Raw genomic sequence first — 20,661 nt, 5'->3', positions numbered from 1 at the left:
TATAAATTTAATCATTGTTTCGGAATGTAGATCTTCCCGAGATGAAACTCAGTAGTTACTTTATCAATCAAACAAACTGCGATATCTAGTATCGTTGTATTTGGATGGTGAGTGAGCCAGTGTAATTATAAACAATTATAACGTAGTGGAATCGTTTGTAGAATCTTTGTGTGAAATAGAAACCTTTGCAAATTTTGCACATGTTTTTATTATTTAGGCGACCTCAGTGTTCGAGTGGTATGTACACCGGTTTTCATGGGTACGCCACTCCGAGGTCCCGGGTTCGATTCCCGGAGATGTAGATTATCATTAGTTTTCTACGTTTTCTTAGGTCTGGGTGTTTGTGGTATCGTTACTTCCGATTTTCCATAACACAAGTGCTTAAGCTACTTACATTAGGGTCAGAGTAATGTATGTGATGTTGTCTCATATTTATATTTTTATTACTTTTAACAATATTGAATGTTACTTGAGGTAAACTATAATATAAACTAAGTTTTCCACAGAAAACCCAATTAATTCGGATTATATTTTAGACTCTAGAACTTTATAAGCTGACCAGTTCACAAACAAGTTTGGCCTATTTTTATGATATATGTAAACGGAAAGGCAAATGGGCCCCTTGCTTATAAGGGGTCACATTAGACATATCCCTTGTGCATGTTACACTGGCTCACTCATCCTCCAAACCGGAACATAACAATTAGTGTAGAGATAGAACACTGCAGTGTAGTAGTAGAATATTTGATTGTATGCTATATTTGAAACTACTCAGGCTAACCCATCAAAGACAAAGCCACCACCATCAAGAAATCTTTACATTCAATTCAAAAAACACTGTGTCTAAAGATGAGATGACTGTCAAAATACAGATAGACTATACAAAGCTGGAAACATATGTTTAATTTATAACACTAGCATTCGCTAAGAAGTGATTTTCGGAAATCTAAGTAAAGTAAAGTAACAGCCTGGAAATTTCCAACTGCTGAGCTAAGGCCTCTTATTCCATTAAGAAGAGGGTTTGGAACATATTCCACCACGCGGTTCCAATGCGGATTGGTGGAATACATATGTGGCAGAATTTCGATGAAATTAGTGAGATGAATTATAAACACAAATTAATCACATACATATGTATAATGGTGCTTGCCTGGTTTTGAACCCGAAATCATTGATTAAGATGCACTCGTTCTAACCACTGGGCCATCTCAGCTCTAATAAGGAGAGGGTTTGGAATAAATTCCACCACGCTGTTCCAATGTGGGTTGGTGGAATCGGAAATGTAACTTTGTAATAATTTCACGCTCAAGCGATGATGGGACGCCTTGTAATTAATATGCTTGATTATTTTATATTACACCCTAACTACGTAAATATTTACTATATGAGAGTTTGTTATGACTGCGAAATTAGCTGACAGTACTATTGTTATCTGTAGTTATAATATAAATGCAAAAGTAACTCTGTCTGTTAGTTCTGATATTAAATAAAACCAGACCCGGCTTCGCACGGGTGCAATACTGATACTAAATACACTTTATAATTTATTTCAAATCAAATCAAAATAAGCTTTATTCAAGTATGCTTTTACAAGCACTTTTGAATCGTCATTTTATAATTAAGCGAAGCTACTACCAGTTCGGAATGTAGATTCTACCGAGAAGAACTGGCAAGAAACTCAGTAGTTACTCTTTTTTAACATTTAAAAAATACAAAGTCATGTTAGTTAAATACAATTATTTAAATTAATATACGACATCACATTAGAAACTTCTAAAATAATCAGTGTTTCTCTATGCCCATGTATTATATACAAAAACCTTCCTCTCGAATCATTCTACTTTTTAAAGAAAACCGCATCAAAATCCGTTGCGTAGTTTTAAAGATTTAAGCATACATAGGGATATAGGGACAGAGAAAGCGACTTTGTTTTATACTTTTTAAAGATTATGGCTATAGTTTGAGAGGAGGTAAATAGACTAATTTATTAATTTTGGGGGTAAAATCGGGGTTTGTGTGTTATATGTAGACATTTATAAACTTTTTGCAAGTAAAGCCGCAGGTTAAGCTATGTATGTTATATGTGTTTTTTTTTATGCTCGACATAGGTCATTTGTTTGTACCAGGAAGCTTGTTCAAGGTCATGTGATCTTTACTTTATTATAAATAATAGTAATAAACTTTTACATTGTTTTTATTTCATGTGATATAGGTAGGCGGACTGACTTATGCTTACTGATGGTAAGTGGTCTCCACTGCTTAGTTTGGTTTCCTTTTTTATGCTATTGGTTTTTTGGGCCACCTGATGGTAAGTGATCACCATCACTCATAGACAATGACGCTGTAAGAAATATTAACTAGTCCTTACATCGTCAATGTGCCACCAGCTTTGGGAACTAAGACGTTATGTCCCTTGTGCCTGTATTTACTGGCTCACTCATTGGCTTTCAAACCGGAAATCAATAAAATCAAGTATTATTGTTTGGCGGTAGAATATCTGATGAGTGTGTGGTACCAACCCAGACGGATTAATTATTGGGAGTGTATCGTCATTTCTTATAAAATCAATGCACCAAAAAACTTAGAGGCAAAGTTGTACCCCTTGTCCCTGCGGCCCATTCGCAATACTGAGGCATTTTCAAAATTTATTCTTCTAAGGGGGTCACCCGTCATGGGGGTCGATAGTTTGTATGACTGACATTTTTGAATGTTGGAAATGTTGTAATCGTTGATGATTTAGGACCAAAGCTTGTACTATTTATTTAGCGATAAAATGTCGTTTTGAACGCCGACGAAACTGGTATCAGAATTTTACAAAATTAAAGTGTGTATAAGTAGTTAAGTGTAATGCAGTGTACTAAAAATGAAGATACAACAACAGCCTGTAAATTCCCACTGCTGAGCTAAAGGCCTCCTCTCCCTTTGAGGAGAAGGTTTGGAACATATTCCACCACACTGTTCCAATGCGGGTTGGTGGAATACACATGTGGCAGAACTTCTATGGAATTTGTCACATGCAGGTTTCCTCACGATGTTTTCCTTGAAGATAAAGATACATTTATCGTAAACTCCTAATAGTGGACAATAAAACTGAGTTATTTGCAAATCTCACGAAATACGTAAATCTAACTTTTGTTTAAAGGTGACATGGCCCAGTGGTTAGAACGCGTGCATCATAACCGATGATTGCGGGTTCAAGCCCAGGCAAGCACCACTATATATGTGCTTAATTTGTGTATATAATTCATCTCGTGCTCGACGGAAGGAAAACATCGTGAGGAAACCTGCATGTGTCTAATTTCATCGAAATTCTGCCACATGTGCATACCACCAACCCGCATTGGAACAGCGTGGTGTAATATGTTCCAAACCCTCTCCTTAATGGAAGAGGAGGCTTTAGCCCAGCAGTGGGAAATTTAAAGGCTGTTACTTTACTTTATTAAGGTTTGTATATTTCTTACTTTCATTGAAATAGGTTATGGAGGTACAAGGGTCACAACCTTTTAATTCCCAAGGTATGTGGCGCATTGGGGATGTATGGAATTGTTAATACATATAACGCCATAGTCTATGACGGTGGTGACCACTTACCACCAGGTTCCAGTTTAAATGTGAAATTCTAAAATGAGATCTAAGATCTTTAGTCCCTTGTGTGACGTCACGTTGTAAATATATTTCATACATATACTATATGTATTGTATATTAAATACTTAACATAGAGGGCAGCGGTTATCACCGCTGATAAATGGAAGTAGACACATTATGTTCATGGAGATATACAAACATATAAGTAATTTTATTTGTTGTTTAACGACTATATTGTTGGTTTTGTTATAGATTTATTCGTAGAAGCATTTTCAAATGTTACTAAATATATAAAAAATAGTAAAAAAGTTTGTTATGAATTATGTTTGGACTGCAAGGAAGGACATACACTCCTATTCTATACCCAATATCTGACGAACTAGGAATGAAGCCGTGTGGGCAACTAGTAACTTATAATGTAATTTGTTTAATCGTTAACTGTACCTATATAAATTATCCATACATATGTATAGTAATATTAAAACATTTTTTTACTAAATGCATATGTGTATGTACACGGCACATGTACCAAATAACCATATTCTACAATTTGTGACCGTCTGTTAGTTCCGGCTAATCTCTGGAAGGGCTGAAATATTTTTTACTTGGACTTCACAGATAGATAGGTGATGTAATAAGGAGTAATAATAATATTTATTTATTAAATTGAAACGCTCACATACATAGATAAACGAAAAAAGTGATATGCCCACCTAGCTGATTGTGTTTTAATTCATATAAATATGCGATATTAACCATCAAACTTTGTGATGCATCGTGAAAGACCATTAAGGTACCACCCAGTCATTTCATACTTTAAGTTAGCATTTAGGTAAGTGAGCCAGTGTAACTACAGGTACAATATAGTATCTTAGTTCTCAAGGTTGGTGGCGTTTTGGTGGTAAGGAATGGTTAATATCATTATCATTACATAATATAAAATAAAGTCGCTTACCGCTGTCTGTGCCTATGTATGCTTAGATCTTTAAGATTACGCAACGGATTTTGATGCGGATTTTTTAATAGATTCGAGATGAAGGTTTCGTATATAATACATGGACAACATCGTTAAGAAACACTGATGATTTTAGAAGTTTCTAATATGATGTAGTAAGTAAACAAATTTTGTAGTATATTTAGTGTAAGCATTTTTATATATAGTAATGTATGTGTGGTCACATGTACCATGGAAAGCACATTGCCAGCCTGCCATAATTAGTCACAAACAATAAGAAACTCCATAAAATCGATAATGTACAGTCGGGGTAAGAAAAGGTTCGTCACCTTAAGATCTATTTTCGCGTGCTCAGTGTGAGCGATAATCTGCTTTACCGATCGAGAATGACATATTACGTCGCAATGATGAAATGTTTAGATTCAAAAGGTACTAAGTGTTTAAGGCTTGATAAAGGAATGAATTTGAAAACTGACGAAGGTTTTCTTTGACTGTATATCGCAAACATAGAAAATTATCTGCGTCTGACGATATTCGTCTATAATTAAAACTGACATACAACTATGTTTATAGACGAAACGCCGTACACAATTAGATTAAACGATAGACTTTATATTCAAAGGAATAAGATCTATTTTCGAGTATGTCTAAGCTAGATCGATGTAGGCTCAGATATAGGGTGACAATGACTTTGTGTTACAAGATAAATGTCTGCGTATTATATTTCGTGTTTCATTGGTTAGTCAGGGGCAGTTTAAGCTTCATATTGGTATAAATTTCATCGAACACACATTTTTAACTTTGCCGTTTCGTAAATTCAAATCGTTTATAAAAAATACATTGGTAAAAAAGGCAAGATTTTTTAGATGATAAAAAAGCGTGGAATTAATACCTCTTGACTTCCAGGCAGGATATATTAATTTAAATAATTGTATTAACTAACATGACTTTGTATTTTTTAAACGTTGATAAAGAGTAACTACTGAGTTTCTTGCCGGTTCTTCTCGGTAGAGTCTACTTTCCGAACCGGTGGTAGCTTCACTTAATTTTTAAACGACGATAAAAAGTGCTTGTAAATGTCCACTTGGATAAAGTTTATTTTGATTTTGAATTGGTTCCAGTGGTTTGACCGTGAAAGTGAGACATTTAGAGTTACATTCGTATTTAAAATATTTGTATATAATATATGCAATCTTAAATTTTCAAATTTGTTCAAATTTATTGCATTTGTGTATGTTTGTCGAATTGGTGACTAAGCCTTTGTAATTATAGACAAAAGGTACATGAAATATAGATTTCCATGGTTTGAGGTGCGCTTACACTATTAAACTAAACACATTATTTATTAAACTAAACTTTTGACAGTTAACAATTAGAATTAACATTTTATACATCTTGTGTCAATCCCATATACCTGACGCTTGGGAGACGCACTGGCGTAAATATACGTGTACATAATACTGATTCCACTACACACAATATTATGTTTTAATATGCCTCTGTCGTATGTGTCTAAAGAAAATAGTAATATATTTCATTATGTTTAGACACCATATTATGAATAGACTAGTTAAAAGGAGGTAAGGAAGGATTTTACTTGGTGGTAGGTCTCATATTCTGTACCATGAAACAGTAATACTTTGTATTGTTGTGAAGTGAGTGAGCCAGTGTAACAACAGATATATAATATATATATTTAGATTGGTTGATTTTGATACATATTATATAGAATCTGTAATTACACTGGCTCACTAATAGTTTAAAATGCATTTAACAAGACTGACCCGCAATCTTTTATGTACATAGTTACGTATGTTCATAAATATTTATTTTCAATCGCATGTATTAAATTATGCTACTAATTAATGATGACAGTGTACGAGTGGCGTTCTTTAATATATTTAGTGCATTTTTAATTGACAACATTACCAATATATCATAATAATATACTGTGTTCATGTGTACTATTATTAATGAAATAAACAATAACAAATTTAAAAAAAAATACATGGTCCCAGTCATCAGATATTTGGATACAGCAGTGCTAAGTATTACTGTTTAAAGCCTAAGTGACCCAGTAACTACAATCATAAAGGACATAACATCTTTGCGAGGAAGAGATTTTTTTTTATTTGAAAAACTATTACAATTACATTCTACTACTAAAATACTAGTAATCATCCGCATCTTCGTTCGCGTTTTAGGGTGTTTGTTATCATGTATCAAGCAAAAAAAGTAGCCTGTCTTTTCTTGGAGTTGGAGTTTACTCCATAAAAAATTTCAGCAGTTTGGTCGTGAAAGAGTGACAGACATACAAAGTTACTTTCACATTTATAATATTAATATAGATAGTTTCCGACTAATAATTCCACGTAACGTGACGTCTGAATGAATTCGAAAATTGAATTGTAATATTCCGTTACACGCTTATATATCGAGCTAATTACAGGGTGTTAAAAAAAGGCAAATAGCGGTTAGAAGTGTTAGCACTCAACTTGGATTGTTTCACGCGTCACTGGCTACGTAACTAGTGATATTAACAACTTGCTACATGTATCTATAACACGTTCTATCTCTGTCGTTTGACGGGAATGTCATGTGTGCGAAAGAGATAAAACATAAAATGCTTCAATGCCACTCATCTACTAGTTGACTGTTACAACGAAAATGAATAGTTTTTCATGACAACAGCCTGTAAATTTCATACTGGGATAAGGCTTCCTCTACCATTGAGAAGGTTTGGCACTTATTCCAATACGCTGCTCCAATGCGGTTTGGTGGAATACACATGTGGCAGAATGTTTATAAAATTAGACACATGCAGGTTTACTCACGATGTTTTCTTTCACCGCTGAACACGAGATGAATTATAAACATTAATTAAGCACATGAATATTCAGTTGTGCTTGCCTGAGCTTTTCATGTAATATATCTATTTATGCCTTTAGAGTGTGAAAGATTTGTATGCCCTGACAGCTAACAGGCGTTCGTGTCTTTTGGCTCACCTTTGCCATTTTTTAACTGTCACTAAGTTTGTGCGCTTTAGTAAACAAATTAATATCTTACGAACTAATTATTACTATATAATTGCTTTCGTTGCGATCACGAGACATGATTCTTAATTCAAAATAAATAATCTCGAAACTTCCACTGGGTGACCAAATTTCCTGTGTGCCCTAATTATCTTGCGTTGTTTTCACTGCCATACACGATACATGATTCTTAATTCAAAATAAATGAACTCAAAATTTCCACTGGGTTACCAAATTTCCCGTGCGTCCTATCTTTCCTTAATATCATGGTCACCCTAACAACAGCCCACCTGCGCAATCTGAAAGTCTGAAAATCAATAAGACCTGGACGATCACATACGACAAGGAATAAGGGTTGTTGTACTTCTAGAGGGGGGATGGGAGAGGTTGCGTAATGTGTGTTATTAGATTTAGTAATCATGTATGTATGCTGTATGTTTACTACCCATGTTGTGTATGTTTATATATTGATATGTTTAATCTTGATCGATTTTTCTTTTTGCTATATTGTTGTATTGTCTGGAATTGAAATTCAATATGGCGGAATAAACTTTTAAAAGAAAGAATTATCATTTCTGTCGATAGCTTAAGAACTTGGGAATGAAACAGTCGCCTCCTAATATATGTGACAAAAAAAAATAAACCCGCTGAGTTTCTTTCGCAGGTTCTTCTCAGGTCAGGGTATTTTCTTTTCCGAACCTGTGGTAGTGTTTCAATTGACCATCAAAAAGAAAGTGTAATGCTTCTATATTGAATAAAGTTATTTGAGTTTGAGTTTGAACTGACTTTTTGGTAGGGTAATTAAATTAGAAAATAATACTAATTCTAAAATAATCATAATTAAATAATGATGATAATAATCATACTTTTATAGAGGATCCGCATGCATTTATAATTATAATTGACTAACATGACTGTTTTTTTTAAATGTTGAAAAAGAGTAACTACTGATTTTCTTGCCGGTTCTTCTCGGTAGAATCTACTTTCCGAACCGGTGGTAGCTTTTAGTTAAATGACAATCCAAAATGCTTGTAATAGCCTACTTGAATAAAGTATTTTTTGATTTTGATTTTTTTAATGATTTTTTATACTACTTGTCAATGCTATAAAAATTCAAGCTTCTTTATTCGTTACTCAGTGGCTCAAATCGTAATGTTTTATAATGTGTATCGATTATAAATTTTTTTTAAATTTGTACTGACTTTATAATGTGTAATTTATTTATCGTTTAATTTAGTTGAAAATTGGTTGATTTGAAAAGACAAGAAATTGTTTTGCCTTCTCTTATAAAAATGCCTGTATGTAGGTACACTTAAATGCTATATGCATTAAAGTATACTTATATCAACATATGTATATTTTCCATAACACAAGTGCTTTAGCTACTTACATTGGGATCAGAGTAATGTATGTGATGTTGTCTCATATTTATTTATTATTTATTTATGTTGTATTGTCTTGAAGAAACTGCAATGAGGCTTCCTTCCTAGTAAAGGTCAGGTTGTGTACAGGCATCTCAAGGTCTGGGAAGCATCAGTCTTTAGCGGTGTCACGAGCTCTCGAGTTTGACCATGTCAGGTCTCGTGTGGAAGAAAGTTTTAATGCGAATCAAATTCTTGTAACTCGCTAATAGATGACGCTGTACATCAACTTCTATGCTAAGACTATTTGTATTACAGGCAGGATGTCTGCCAGCTAATACATATAATAAAATTGGAGTGTCTGTTTGTAATGTTAAAATAGCCCTTTTTTACTCAATTCATATACATGGTACATATACCAAAATAACACTGTTTACAATTTTTGTCTATCGGTCTGTCTGTTTTTTCCGACTAATCTCCGGAACGGCTGGGCCGATTTTGACGGGACTTTCACTGGCAGATAACTGATATAATAGGGAGTAACTTAGGCTACAATGATATATGTTTTTGTTGTATTCCAAGGCGTACAAGGTCACAGGCACAGCTAGTATAAAATAAACGCAGTATATTACTGTTGATCCAGTTATATGGTTCCGCCATTAATATTTAACACTTCATTTCATAGAAAGAATATAGTTATTCAGCACGTGACTTTTCCTGCTGAATTTCCACATAATATGTTAAGCAGTAAATACCATATGTCTTAACCAAGAACAATATAGAGTTTAATCCGCCGTGCTCTGAAAAAAATGAAGAAAAAAGTTAAATAATAAAAAGTGTAAACTTACCATTGCTTACAAAGATCTCTTTCTTTGTAGAGAAGGTTAGGTGGATTCCACCACGCTGTTCCAATGAGGGTTGGTGGATTAACATTTGAAATTAGATACAGATAGATAGATGAAAGTTTCCTCACGATGTTTTCCTTAACCGATCTAAAGATTAATTATGAACACAAATTTAGCACACGAAAAAGAAAATTCAGTGGTTCTCGTGTGGGATTATCCGCATTCATCGGTTAAGATGTACCTATGCGTTGAAACCACTGGGTCTAATCGGCTGTTTTTGATATTGTATTTGAAGAAATATTTTACCTATATTTTTGAGTATTAATATACCCCTGTCGTATATATGTATATATATTCAAATATAGTGGGGATTTCTTTGTGTTTAGACACTATATTATTAATAGTCTGATTGGAAGGGAAGTAAGGAAGGATTTAATATGGTGGTAGGTCTCTTATATTCTACCACCAAGCAGTAATACTCAGTATTGTTGTGTTCCGGTTTTTAAGGTGAAGACAGTATAACTACAGATAATATAATAAGTAGATATAATATCTTTATTTCCAATTATATATTATAGTTTATGGGCAGTGGTGTACACTTAGTGGTAAAAAAAAATCATTGTATCTTGATAGCAGTTTTTTATTTTATATTTATATTTTTATATTTTATATTTTCAAATTCGTATATATAAATCGTTTATTTAAAAAAAAACTTTGATAAATAAGGCATATTATTTACTAGAGGATTATATAGATATTACAAAGCGTGGTTGACTTTCAGGCTGGATATATACTTATACCTAATTGTATTTAACTAACATAACTGTGCATTTCAAATGTTGACAAATATCTTCTACTGAATTTCTGAAACTGAACTTCTTAGTAGAATCTTGTTTCCGAATTTGATAGCTACTTGAAAAGCGTCAGAGTCGAGATGGCCCAGTGGTTAGAACGCGTGCATCTTAACCGATGATTGTGGGTTCGAACCCAGGCAAGCACCGCTGATTCATGTGCTTAATTTGTCTTTATAATTCATCTCGTGCTCAGCGGTGAAGGAAAACATCGTGAGGAAACCTGCATGTGACAAATTGCATAGAAATTCTGCATTTGGCATGTGTATTCCACCAACCCGCATTGGAACAGCGTGGTGGAATATGTTCCAAACCTTCTCCTCAAAGGAAGAGAAGGCCTTTAGCGCAGCAGTGGGAATTTACAGGCTGTTGTTGTTGTGAAAAGCGTCTTGACTAATTTTTGATTTATAATCGTGAAAAATAATTTTTCAAACGAAAATAACAATTTTCCAAATGTATTCGTAAGATTCAAATTTGAATTTAGAATATCAATTTTTTTTTTAAATGTAGGCTTCGTACAATATCAAAATATTTGACAGCTAACGTTGGTATGCAATTTTGATACTTGTATCATTGAAAACTGTAATGATTATAGTTAATGACACATATCTTTTGTCATTATACCAAATCTGTTGACAGTTCTCTAGTTCTCTCTACATTGTTCACTCTATTACTCTATATAAATAAAGTAAATTTAATATAATTCATAATTTATTTAAATTATTTCTTAACGAAATTCACCAAATAAATCTTTATAGTAAAATTAGGTACGTTTATAATATACTTGACCGACAACCGTCGACCATTATGCCTTAAAATTAAAAAAAAAAATTGCACAAATAAAATCGGCAAGATTACATGAATATCGCAAATAAGTGCGTAATATTTAAAGATATTTTAATAATTGAGACACGCCTTATTGCATATACATTAAAGTAACGCAGCCTTCTTATGTATACTCCGAATACTTCAGCTTGTTACCATGGCTATTGAACGAACCGACTTACTGTTGACGATGTGCAGAGTTTAAATGAACCTCATGGTCTATATTATAAGGTCGAATTTAGCTTGGATGCATTTGTGACGTAGCTGTGTGCGTGGTGCGCGTGTGTGCAGGCCCTGCGCCGATGCAGCCAACCCTAGGTCAGTAACTCAGTATTCTCTGATGCACTCAAATGAATGCATTCGCGTCGCGTAACGGACCAAATGCCAAAAATCAAAGGAAAATCAGGAAAAAAACGTCGATATCGTGTATTGAAACGTTGTAGTATATATTTTTTTTTAAATATAAATATGTGTTAGGTCCGGAGAAGTTCATTCCTTTGTGCGCCGCCATGTTGATTCGTGAACGGTGAGTCTGCTTTCCAATTTTTTGAATTCGGAACACAACGCCATTTTGAAAATTGTCTTTGTTCGATATTATTTTTTTTTTTTTATTCGAACATCTGTCGTACATCTGCATTGGTCTGCCGTGTTTTTTTTTTCTCGTGAAAAATAAATCAATTGGATTAATAATTGGATTAATCATTAATCGGATGAGTCGTTGCTTTATATAGAACAATACCGTGTTGTTTAACGCCCAGAACGCCAATGGCGCTCTAAATAATTTTTAAATCTTTTTTTAAATATTTTCTTGAAATATTATTCTCGGTTACATTTGCGCAAGAAAGCGAGGGAATCATGTGAAATTAATGACATTACGTCATATAAGTTGAGCGCCATTTTGAAAAGGCGCCCGCGTCCTGACATCGTTTACATACTTTGAGAATATTATTTAAGTAAATTATTGAAAATAATATATATTTCAATTAAATATAGATTTATTGATACATTTAATTTTAGAATTATTCTCATAAAGGAAACAAAGAGATATCATCAATAATCTTCAATATTAAAAAAAAAATTAAGAATTACTGACTTTTGTCTTTACCAATTAAAGAAAAAAAAAGCGCTTCCTATCTTCTTACTGTTAAATCAAAGCCGTAAATAATAAATATTTCATTGTGTTTTTATTTTAATATGTATCTTATATTGAATGCGAGCGAATTATTTATTAATAATTAAATAAAGAAAACTCTTAATGGGTGTGGCCATCTCTATAATTCTTATAAGAATCCATTACAGGAAAAATATAAATATGTTAGTAATATATTTTCTTGGAAATACATTACAAATTTTACCATGAGCAATAAATTAAATATAAAGCACACAATGTGCTATAATTTTTTTTTTTAATAATTTATTTCGAAACAAATAGAGATTATTAAAATTATTTCTAATAAAAATATAAGACTATAATCTGTGTCAATCAGTTATAAAAATGTCATATTGGTCTAACGCGAATATCATATATGAAAATCCTTTTATGTCTTTGAATTAACAAGTAATATGTTTAACTGTATGTAAGTCTGTTGTGGTACTAAAATCCAAATGCCCAGCAGTGGGATTGCGATACGTCTAACAATAAATAAACAAACAGCAATAAATGCATTTATATCGTAAATAAATCGCTTCGTCCGACCAGATGTCACTGGGTTCAATGAACTTCGTATCTGCAGTCAATGGTCAGTGACACGCTGTACATACCTACAGCCCTTTAAATATATTGTTATCAATATATCATAATGTTTAAGATCACGAGTTTGATTCTCGGCCATTTCAAATTAAAAAATTATTTGTATTTATTTCCGATTATTCCTGTTGACTTCCAGGCAGGATATATTAATTTAAATAATTGAATTAACTAACATGACTGTATTTTTTTTTAAATGTTGAAAAAGAGTAACTACTGTTTGTAAGTTTCTTGCCGGTTCTTCTCGGTACAATATACTTTCCGAACCGGTGGTAGCTTCACTTAATTGTTAAATGACGATTCAAAAGTGCTTGTAAAAGCCCACTTGAATAAAGTTTATTTTGATTTTAATTTTGATTTTATTAGATTTTTGACAAGCAATAAACAATTGTATAGTTTATAATGTAATTGTATTTAATACACTAACGAAAACTATTAATTTCGTTTTAGTATTTTTGATATATTTGCAAACTTTCGTGGTGGTAGGGCTCTGTGCAAGCCCGCCTGGGTAGGTACTACCCACTCATTAGATATTCTATCGCTAAACAACAGTACTCAGTATTGTTGTGTTCCGGTTTGAAGGGTGAGTGAGCCAGTGTAACTACAGACACAAGAGATATAGCATCTTAGTTCCCAAGGTTGGTGGCGCATTGACGATGTAAGGAATAGTTAACATTACCTACAGCAACATTGTGTATGGGTGATGGTGACCACATACCATCAGGTGGCCCATATGCTCGTCCGCTAAACTATTCCATAAAAAAAAAACTTTTTAATGAAGCCGAATAATAATAAAGCGTTTGCTTTGTTCATGAAAAAAAAAAAATTAAATAGGCGGGAAAGTAATTGTATTATTTTTAGTTGTTTTTTCATTTATATTTAATTTAATAAATTAGTAATGTCTTTCTCTTGAATAATATATTATTAAGATTCATTATTAATAATAAAATTTTATATCTATATATAGGTAGTAACTATTCTTTAAGCTTATTAGAAATTAGTCGAAATATACTCTATAAAAAAATTCATACAAGCGAAAATCTACCGTTTTGAAATTATTAAGAACCGGTAAGCATCTCAGTCTTTCCAAAATCATATACATAACATTATATACGATTAAATAATGTATCTGTCTTTAATTCCAGTATATAAAGAATTTAATAACATATGTATGTTACTGAAACACAATATATATCCTGTTTAATATCAACTAATTTTATCTCTATACTGACTTTATATTATTGGGATCTGTAATAGGCTATTTGACTGGTTTTTAAAATCCATTTTACATTATTTAGTAGATATTAAGGAACCATTAACATTACTTAGTACATATTTGCCGAAAAATATCATATCAAAAATTCCATATTCAATGGGGTCGGTGACGTCACTTTGCTGTATTTCAATCTGTGGTACATATAGTAGAAAAGCAAGATTTACAAGAAAGTGACTTCATCATAAGCCCGGCCAATCAGGAGCGTTTTGTGTCACGTGACAAACGTTTGAATAAATACATTATTATTTATTGATTTTTGTATAAATTCAGTATTATTTTTAACTTTCGTTAGTAAATAACCATTTTTAAACTCATAATATACACTGATTACAATAATTCACAATTTATTTTTCGCATTGTCAAATAGCCTATTGTGTACCAATATATACCTACAAGCTGTAAGTACACGACTTTGTTCTCATTTTCGAATTTGTTAAGTATTAGGCATAAAAAAGTATAACATGTTCTTGGGGCTTAAGCTTGCTTCCAATCTCAAAATTTAATACAGTTCATAAACCGTGTACAGTGACGAACAGACAGATTTCGCATTAACACATATAATAAAATTGGAGTGTCTGTTTGTAATATTAAAATAGCCCTTTTATACTCAATGCATATGTATATCACGGTACATATACCAAAATATTTTTTTTGCAATTTTTGTTTGTCTGGCTGTGTATTCCTAATCTGTAACGGCTGGACCGATTTTGAAGGGTTCTTCACTGGCAGATAACTGATGTAATAAGGAGTAACTTAGACTACAATAATATTTTTACGCGTAGAAGGTCGCGGCCACGGCTAGTATATAATATTACTGTAGATATTAGTATATCTGTATATGTAGTGTATAAAACATATTTATAGGTATTGTATTTATTAAGTAAAAACGGTTCTGATTCTACTAAAACAGACAAGTAATAGACTTAATGTTAACGCTAGTTAAATTTACGTTTTTAAAAACAGTAATCTTTTTTTTAATGTACTAGTATCTGCACACGGTTTTCATCTGATAGAACAATTAAGTAGCCTGGTATTTGGTAGGTAGTGTTACCTACTAATGGTAAGTGGTCACCACTCCATATATAAATTGGTGGTGTGTGAAATATTAATAATCAAAACCAAACTTGGAAACTTGTTACACTGACTCTCTCACCCCTGAAACTGGAACATAATAGCAAATACTGTATTAAAGATAGAATATATGGTGATAGGGTGGTAGGTACCAACACAGCATGCTCAAAAACCACCACCAAGTAACAATAACAAATAAATTGAAATAAAATATTTTCGTTTTAATATATATTTTTTTAAATTCTGATAAATCATTACACTGTATGAGACAAAGTCGCTTACCGCTGTCTGTTACTACGTATGCTTAGATCTTTAAAATTACGCAACTGATTTTGATGCGATTTTTTTAGTTCGAAAGATTTATTCAAGAGTAAGGTAATGTGTATAATACATGGGCAATATAGTAGAGAACGACTGAAAAACTGCGAATATTGTGCAGTGTATTTAGTACTTGGTGGTAGGGCTTTGAAATTCCTTGGATTTTGTTATAGAACTGTCTATTTGATAAAGCACAATAGGTAAACATAACGTAAATAATTCGTATTACTTGGAAATCATTAAATTCAATATATTTTCGCGTAAGAGTCTTTTTGTAGAATTAAGCTCTTATTTCAAGAAGTGGAATCCACTTGGTACCAGGGCCTTTTACTTTGTGTAGGATTCCTGCCTAAAATCAGTGCGATAGCTGTCCTTGGAACGGATCGGGGAGACTGTCAGATCGTGTCGAAGTCCCGAGACGAAGTTCTCCTCAGGGAATATAGTCAGGTCCGTTTTAGCCAAACGGTCTCTTAAAACCTTTGGAGAGAGAAGACTCTTTGCATCCAAACGCTTAATGTTAAAACGGATACACCTCCGTTTAGTAGCAGGTTTACTTAATTGAGTAATATGATCCACAGATTCAAGTTTTTGATACTGGAGGAGGATTTTTGCCACCGTAGTCTGACCTCCATCAACACTCAACAAATGAGCTCTTAGAGAAACATCTAGGGGAATTTTTGGTGGAGGTACAGTCAGTATCTCTGATAAATCAATTTCCTTTTCCTCAATTAGATGCAAACCCAAATGGCAATGACCAGGTTGACTAAACCCATATTGAGCCTAAAGTAAATTAACTTGAAAATAATCTGTGATGATAAATAAATAAGTTCAGGTTAAATTTATAGCATATACAAAATATTCAGACCTCTATATTTTTATTTTTTAAAGCATGGTCAAAATCAAAGTCAAAAATCTTTATTCAAAATGATAGTCAAAAAACCACCGGTTCGGAATTTAACACCTCAGACCTGAGAAGAACCGGCGAAAGAAACTCAGCGGGATCTGTTTTTTTAATGTCATATTGTTATATACCAACACCGGAAACTATTAGTAAAAGTTTTATGCATATTTGTTGAGTCAGTTTAACATTACAAAAGAAAAATATATCTATTAAAAAAGATTTAAAATACAATCTTTTGACACATTGGCTGCGACATCATTTTTTTTTATTCATTCCTGCAGTACGGGGTGTTAAAGACCTCGTATGAAAATCAAAATATACTTTATTCAAGTGGGATTTTACAAGCACTTATGAGTCGTCATTTAAAAATTAAATAAAGCAACCACCGGTTCGGAAAGTAGATTCTACCGAGAAGAACCGGCAAGAACGTCAGTGGTTACTCTTTTTCAACATTTAAAAAATACAATCATATCAGTTAAATACAATTATATATGTATGTCATGTATCTACGCTACGGGGCTTATTAGACCCCGTAGCGTTTAAAAAACTAAGACTTGATGAGATGTGATCGAATTATATTTCTTTAGAGCGGTACGTGGTTCCATAAGTAAGTGCATCATAGCATTCTGTTTCCTATTGCATCATATAAATATATTTAACGCTTTTCTAAAATAAATAAAATCGATACCTATATAAAATAGACCGCAATGAAAGTGTTAATATGAATAAAATATAGGCAGTAGTTTTGCTTGAGTGACTTAGACAGATGTCATCTTAAGCACAGCATCTTGGTTTTATATTAAGTCGTCGGAAAATATTACTTACTTGAGATAAATAAATATATTCTGGGGTACCTACGCTGATTTAACGCGGGGTTCATTTTGAATGTATTGTAAATTTTGTTGATTTTATATCCGTACTAATAAGCATAAATGCGAATGTTTGTATGTATGTTTGTTGCATTTTCACGCAACTGCTGAATGGTTTTTAATATAACTTTACAATAATATAAGTCATCAATATGACACATAGAGTAGAATTTAACTAAAATATACCAACTGCTGGATTAAGGCTTTCTCTCCCTTTTGAGGAGTAGAGTATATTCCACCTCTCTTCAATGCGGGTTGGCGAATTCTTTGAAATTAAACACATGCCGGTTTCGTTATGTGTTTTCATTTCCCACCAATCATGACATGAATTACAAACGCATATTTGGCACAAATTTGGAAAATTCAATATTGTCTGGGTTCGAATCCGCAATCATCGCAATTAAGATGTACGCGTTCTAACCACTGAGCCATCGGCACTCCAGCTAATACCTACTAATTTAATTAATTGTGTAAATCTTTTTGAGTTGTGATTTTTATTAACAAATCTATTTCATTTGTATATCTGTCTGTCTGACGTTCTTTCACAACCAAACCGCTGAACCAAATTTGATGAAACTTGGTATAAAGCAAACTTGAACTCCAAGATAGGACATAGGCTACTTTTTTGCCTGACATGTGACTACCAAGCTCTTAAAACGTGAGCAACGCCGCGGGTGAGAATTAGTATACCTATTATATTAACCGTTGTGAGATTTCATAATGTATCTCAAAAAACCTTAAAATAAGTAAACCAGCGTTTACTTAATAACATTAAAGCGAGGTCACACCTACGATGTTTATATCATATTTAAAAAAAAATACGATTTATTTTACATACAGACAAACCCTCAATCCGTAGATTCGATCAGTAAAAAAATATACTATGTGTATATATAGAAATATACATACAAAAAAAACTAAGGCGTTATAAAACGTCTCAACCAATAACTGTGTTACAAAAATATAGCAACACTATATAAAATATAAATAAACACATACAATAAAACTCCTAGACCAATAACCCAAAAGGGACGCAGGGTCACACAAAAAATTAAAAAAAAAACTCCGTCACTACATCGTCCAACCGGTGCCCAAAAAATGCATCGAAATAAAAAAAAAAACTAACCAATCGTTGTTCGAAAAAAATAGACCAATAGAACGTGTCTAGGAGCGAGAATGCAGGATGCGAGCTCGGACCGGCCAATCGGGTTGAGGCTGCGTTCGCGCAGACCGCCCTTTATCGGCCCTTCGAATATACTTTCAACTATAGCCGTTAACTATTACAATATTTATCTACGAATAATTTATTTTTGATAACTTATATGTACTTCCAAGGACGCTTGTGTACCTTAGTAACTTATTTATACATATAATAAAATTGGAGTGTCTGTTTGTAATATTAAAATAGCCCTTTTTTTCTCAATGCATATGTTTATACACGGCACATATACCAATATAACATTTCTTACAATTTTTGTCTGTCTGTCTGTTTGTTCCGGATTATCTCTGGAACGGCTGGACCGATTTGGACGGGACTTTCACTGGCAGATAACTCATATAACAATAATATTTTTTTTTGTTTAATTCAAACACGTGCAAAGTCGCGGGCACAGCTAGTATATGTATAATACGTATACTAATGTATATTTTATATTCATAACTTAAAGCTAGTTCCAGATAAGTGACTGAGATTTAATTTAACAGATTTGAAGATTGTAACAGCGTAATACAGATATGTCAATTTCGCATTATATTCAAAATTGGTAATTGAAACATTTTTTTAATTACAATGACCTTGTATACTCATAAAGAAATATATAAGCTTTTAATTTAACTCCCAAAATAAATATAGTTATATATTTATAGGTATAAGTTTGATTAAGAAAAATTAAACGTAGTTCCCTATCTTTTTTAAATATGTTTCGTATGTATGTAAATAAAGGACAAAAATACAAACTTACACACACAAACAAAGACACTCACACTTAGGTCAATGTAAAAGTATGTATACCTACGTAAGTAATGTCAAGCACTTTTTAAATGAAAGGAAAGATACTGAACGAGTGACGTCATCGATGTATAGTTATAATTAAATATCTACATATTATAATAATAAAAAAATCATTTATCATAATATGATAGCACTAGTTGCCGCCCGCAGCTTTACTCGCGTTTTAACGATTTGTTTATCACGTGTCATTTACTTGGTGGTAGGGCTTTGAGCTAGCCCGTCTGGGTAGGTACCACCCACTCATCAGTTATTCTACCGCCAAATAACAGTACCCAGTATTGTTGTGTTCCGGTTTGAAGGGTGAGTGAACCAGTGTAACTACAGGCACACCGCACAAGGGACATAGCATCTAAGTTCCCAAGGTTGGTGGCACATTGACGATGTAAGGAATAGTAAATATTTCTTACAGCTTCATTGTCTATGGGTGATGGTGACCTCTTACCTTCAGGTGGCCCATATGCTCGTCCGTCAACCTATACCATAAAAAAATGACGGGATTTTCATTCATATAGCTCATGAAATAGGGAGTAACTTAGACTACAAGAATAACATTTCTGTTAAATTCAAACACACTCAAAGTCACGGGCAAGGCCTGTACTGAATAAAAGATTTTAATTTAGTTTGAAAGACTAGTTTTTTCATTTATTCAACTGCATTGACGTTTAATGACATTGTATATAATCAGAACAGCGCTGTCTGGTGGCAGTAAGTGGAATTACTTCGCCGTTAACAGGCATCAGCTAGCATTCGTATGTTACGTTAACTGTCATGATTGGATGTTCAGTTTTGACAAATTGATAATCGCAGGTGACATTGGCGAAATAATCCGTATCTTTTTGGGACAAATAAAAGCCACAGAGGAAAAAAGACAAGTTGAAAAGTAATATCATCATTACACAGTATAAAACAAAGTCTGTCTCTATGTATGCCTAGATCTTTAAAATGACTCAACAGATTTTGATTCGGTTTTTTTTTTTAATAGATAGAGTGATTCGAGAGAAAGGTTTTTGTAT

At 32.9% G+C, this 20,661-nt stretch overlaps 1 long non-coding RNA gene across 1 annotated transcript in view; it reads left to right on the top strand.

The window, feature by feature from the left end:
* Positions 1–11,790: 11,790 nt before the first annotated feature.
* LOC124542034 overlaps positions 11,791–20,661 on the top strand; it is a 55,778-nt gene continuing 46,907 nt past the window's right edge. Inside the window, exon 1 of the long non-coding RNA XR_006967302.1 lies at positions 11,791–11,981. This is a non-coding gene — a long non-coding RNA (uncharacterized LOC124542034). The remainder of the gene's footprint in view (positions 11,982–20,661) is intronic.

The sequence above is a fragment of the Vanessa cardui genome, chromosome 29 (genome assembly GCF_905220365.1).
Source record: "Vanessa cardui chromosome 29, ilVanCard2.1, whole genome shotgun sequence".
NCBI classification, from domain to species: Eukaryota; Metazoa; Arthropoda; class Insecta; order Lepidoptera; family Nymphalidae; genus Vanessa; species Vanessa cardui.
This window is presented reverse-complemented; position numbering and strand designations above follow the sequence as displayed.